The following is a 4893-nucleotide window of genomic DNA, read 5'->3' as shown; positions in this document are numbered from 1 at the left end:
GCGCTCACGCGGCCGAGCCGCCGCCCGAGGAGTCACGCGCCGCCGCCTCCGGGAGTGATGCGCCCTCTGCAGAGATCCGTCCGCCGCCGCCGCCTGGAATTTTCCAGACGCTCTGCCGGCCCTTCTTTCGGCCTTCTTTGGGGCGGGGTGACCTGAGGCGACCTCGGCAGCCCCCAATCGCCCCCACGAGGAGAGCGGCCCCAGCCCGCCTTCCCAGCTCGGCCCTTCTCTCGGGGGACAGTGCGCCCCGCAACCAGGCTAAAGGGAGACTTATGCCCCTAGAATCCGCCTCCTTAACGTGACCTTGAGGTCTGGCAGTCTCATGAAGCCCTGCTGAGCGGGCGGGGTGGGGGTGGGGGCGGGCGACGGGCGCCCGGGGAGACCGAGCACCGCCCCAAAGCGTCTCCTTGGGCAGGGTCGGGGACGGACTTCTTTTCCGGTGGCAGTGGAGGAATCGTCCCGTTGAGCAATGCCCTGGGTGATGCGGCCAAGGGCTATAAAAGCAAAAGTTGTGACCCGTCTACTAGGAGTTAGTTACAGGAAGGGTCTCTCTCTTGGGTCCAGATGCGTGGGAGGAAGTGGCCAGTTTAGGGCCTCAGGGGGTGATGGCAGAATTAGAAGATGAGGCTGGGGAGGTGGGGGTACAAGGAGAAGGAAGGCTGAAGATAAAGAGGAGACTAGGTTTCAGGGGAGCTATGTTAGGGAGAGCTGCGTTGGAAGGGCCCCTCAGTAACCTAGGGGAGGACAGCGACGCTCCAGGCCAGGCTGTCACTGCTGCCTGTCGAAGGAGAACATGGCCTCTGGGCTGAGTGTGCCTCCAGGACCCTAGTTTGTGTGGAAGGAGGCAGGGCTGAGACAGGAGAAGATGGAGGAGGCTGAGGGTCTTGCCACCCCTGTAGGAGACCGGGTGGAATTGGGCAGTTGGTGCCCTGAAAAATGATCAGGAAGACAGGCAGCGGGGTGCAGGGCCGCAGGTGGGCCGGGAGGGTAGACTTGAACTTGTCAATACCAGCAGTCCCCTTTTTTTCCAGACAAAGGGTTGTGAACCCTCCTGGGGATGAGGCCTGGTCTTGTGGAAACTCAACTTAGCTTCGCGGGGCTGACGGCTCTGGCCCAGGGTGGTATGTAATTTTGGCCCAGCCTGTTGGCACCCAGGTCTGGGTGAGGCCAGATCCCTGGTCGGTGGTGAGGGTGGTCTAAGGATGGTTCAGGAGGTAAGGTGCCATCCTGAGCGCTTGCTGGTGTGGTGCCTATTTCATGCGGTAGGCAGGAGCTGCTGAGGCTGGATATTTGTGTGTCTGGACAAAATTGACCCACGCTTTATTTTCCAGGTGGCAGTGCTCCCCTTTGGACTTTTCCTCTAGGTTCGGTGCTAACCTCTCCTGTGAGCGCACTCTACCCCTCCTCCCTTTAACTCTCTCGAGGTTGTCCGTTCTCTTAAAATATTGCTTCTGGTAATCTGGTAAGCCCGTAAAAATTGCTCCAGTTCCTATTGGAGTCGGTATTGTTGGTAATCTTGGAGGAGGAAAGGCTCTCCCTGTCGAGACTGGGTGGGGCGGGTCGTGTGGCTTGCTGGTGGAGAGGGTGGGGACTGAATGTGCACCCTTGGGTGGGCCCGCAGCGATGGCAGCAGCTGAAAGTTATGAAAGTGCTTCATGGACCCTGGTTTGTTACTGTAGTGTTCATCATGGCGATCAGATGGCACCAGGAGAAATGGAGCCCCTGGCCAATGAGTCCTAGCAGTGCAGGAGGGGAGACCCTGGAGGAGAGCCCGCCTAATTTGATGCCTGCAGATTGAATTTCCAGAGTCTTAGGAGGAAGTTCTCCAGTGTCTGTTTCCAGGCCTTGCTCAGGAAGCCCTGTATTCAGGAGGCCATCATTTAAGGTTTTCAGATGAGCTTCTGAGGGGCCAGTTTTAAATCCAAAGCAGATGCATCCGGGGCCACCAGCAAATGTGTGTGCTTGAATTTTGATCCGGGAGCAGCAACCTCTGGGCACGTGAATGCCAGCAGGCGCCCCTCCTTTCTGGGTGGAGATTTGCAGATGCTGAGATGCTGCATCTTCTTAATTGAGCCTCCTGTCCTACTAGTTCTGTGCTACGAACCTTGCTTCCAGAAGATTCTTAAGCTGTAGAACATTATAATGTTGATGCCACAACGGAGAGCGATGCCTTGCAGATGGACCCTCTCACCCCCTCGCCTGCCTGTGCATTGGTCGGAGGAGTTCTTAGTGTGATGGAACTGTGGGGAAATGGTCAAGTTGGAAATGCCTTAGGCAAATACTTGGATGAAGTAAATTGGGGGGAGGGATCATCGTTTGTGGTCTTGGGAGGGTACAAGTTGCTCATGCCCAAATTACTAGAAATGGCAGGTCTGGTTTGGGCATTTTGACTGCATTACAGTTTAAGAGAAGGGAATGGTCGGGGTACTGATAGCGATCTTTGATTCAGCTTGCTCTGTTTAACTTGAATTTTACTTGATTAGATTTCACAGTAATCTTGGTATACAAATGGGAAGATCCTGAGGTGAGGGTTGTAGGATGGGGAGGGCACAGGTCAGTACTTGGAGGTGGTGGGGGGGGTGAAGAAAAGGAGGGGGTGGTTAGGCATATTGAAGAGGATGCGGGTGGTAGGGAATGTGGGTTGAAGAGAATTTTCTGAAAAAAGGGAGGGCACAGCTTGGGACTGGGAGGGGTGGGGGTGATTGGTGTATTACAGAGGGTGGGCGTGGTAGGGAATGTGGGTTGAAGGGAACTCTGGAAAAAAGACCAGTGAGCAGCTGTGGGGAATTCAGTAGAGCTCATGGGCTAAGAAAACTAGTTAGTATGAGTAAATTGTTAATGCTAGTTAAATTGTTGCTTGGAGGCACAAAAGCACTTAGAACTGTAAGTGCAGGGAGGAAAGCAAAATTGTTTTGCTTTGCTACAAGGTGTAGTTGAAAACCTGAGTATCAGTCACTTGAAAGATGGGTGGCAAAACTTTGGGTCCGCAGAGGATTGATGTCCTTCAGTGCCTTGCAGGCTTGAGGGCTCATCTGATGCTGAAGGTGGGCAGTGTTCAGGAGCGGTCAGTCTTGGAAGACACTAAATGCTCAACTGTGGGCTTTTAAAGCATTTAGGTTTGCGATTTTGGTGTGCGCTCGAGATTGGGTGTATACTCTTCTGGGTTCCTCGCTTCATCTTTTGGTTCACTGAGATATCTGTGATCGAAAATTCTGAGCCCGGGGATGGAAAGAGAGAAAAAAAAACCTTTTCTAGTTGTACATAGCTGTGTAAAGGTTCCTTTTTTACACTATGGTCAGCTGTCAACTATATTTAAAAATGCGATGATTTCTAAAGGAATTTTGTATGTTACCTTGTGCCTTGCAAACATCGTTTGTCCTTTCTTTGTTGTCAGTTAATAACAAGTTTTTGCTTATTTTCATAGTCATTGTAAGGAGAGCCGAATAACCTTTCGTGGTCACTAAAATTTACTGTACTATTTGGTAGCAAACATTCATGTACCTACCCTTGCTAAGGTTAGAGTTTTACCATCTTTAGTTTGAATATTTGCTGTTTAAATGATCAGTACTAGAAACTATCAGCCAAATTCAGTTTGAGGAGTAAGCAAAATGGGAGGCCTTTACTATATGTGGTCTTGTAAAAATTCAGGGGAAGATCCGATAACCTTTTATAAGATATCGCTTGTTTCTGAGATGCCTCTGTTGAATTGATAAATATCGGTGGCTTTTTGTTATGTCTTCCTCTTAAATTTCACTTAAAAAATTTTAAATCCCTGATCCTTTTTGCTTTTGGGTTTCTTCAGTCTTGCGGGTTTTGGGGGGTTTTTTTTAATGTTTAAAAATACTTTGGCCTGATCTGTTAATCAGTGACTGTCATTGGCATTTAGAGTATCAGTCTCGCATGGATGGGGAAATACGTGGGGTATGCTGTTGCAAAATCGAAACTGTAAAAGCAGGTGGTTGAAGTACTTGTATGATGCTGTTTTGTAAGAACGAGCCCTGTTGCCTCATGTACGTGATTACTAATCCTTTTTCCTTCCCATTACAGCACAAATAAAGGTTTGAGCTCTAAACTCACTAGAATCATTGTATTGTTGCTATATTTTTTGACCTTTATCTTCTGTAAGCCATAATTAAGTTGGATATATCTTCATATTAAAGATTTAGGCCTGAATTTGCTTTTCTGCAGTTCCAAATAATTGAGGTCACTAACTCGGTACCGAGTGCAGTAACTCCAAACAGAACTGGTGTCATGGTGGGCAGGGAGGGGGCTCTGCTCCCTTAGGAATGTGTAATGGGATGATTTCAAGAAATGTGATGCCAGCCACGCAGCCAATGAAGGTCACTATCAAGGTGGGAGTGGGGAGTACTGTGTAATATCCTGGAACTTTACTTGGCTGGGTTTCCTAATGGTATTGTCAAAAGAGGACCTATTTTTCTTTCCATTTGCTTAGGGGAAACATTCTAAGAATAGAACAGATGTGTAATATGTGTTTTCCACATTTGGGTCTTTGGGGGACTGGAATGTATTTGGGATTGGGGTCTAAGCACAATTCTCAACAAAACGGGTTGGCTTTAGCTTAAGTTTATTTGGCAGTTGACAAGAGTTTGCGCTCACTTGTGTAAGTGCTGTACGACGGCAGGCGAAGGCTGTGTAAAGGGTGTGAGTAGAAGCTTCTGGAATCCAGAGTAAGCATCCTGATTCTAAATCGATTCTGCGTTCTGGGTGGGGACGTGGCAGCAGCATTTTATCCTGGGAGCCAATTCCTTGTACTGGTTATTCTGTGTTTATTCTTGGGCTGTACTGTTTTGCCTCCCACAAGACATTTTGGGCTCAGAATAGAAACCAGTGTCAGCCTCTGCTCTGAAGACTTGTTTCCAAGGGTGTGGAAAG

The 4893-nt window shown here is 49.2% G+C and overlaps 1 long non-coding RNA gene across 1 annotated transcript; it reads left to right on the top strand.

The window, feature by feature from the left end:
* Positions 1–514: 514 nt before the first annotated feature.
* Positions 515–4082, top strand: LOC107195618. The gene is made up of 2 exons (XR_001516814.2): positions 515–1121; positions 1332–4082. It is a non-coding gene; the product is annotated as an uncharacterized LOC107195618 (long non-coding RNA).
* Positions 4083–4893: the final 811 nt, after the last annotated feature.

Source organism: Pteropus alecto, unplaced genomic scaffold (assembly GCF_000325575.1).
Source record: "Pteropus alecto unplaced genomic scaffold, ASM32557v1 scaffold43, whole genome shotgun sequence".
Lineage (NCBI taxonomy): Eukaryota > Metazoa > Chordata > Mammalia > Chiroptera > Pteropodidae > Pteropus > Pteropus alecto.
The sequence above is the reverse complement of the archived record's forward strand: the minus strand, read 5'-3'. Positions and strand labels throughout refer to the sequence as shown.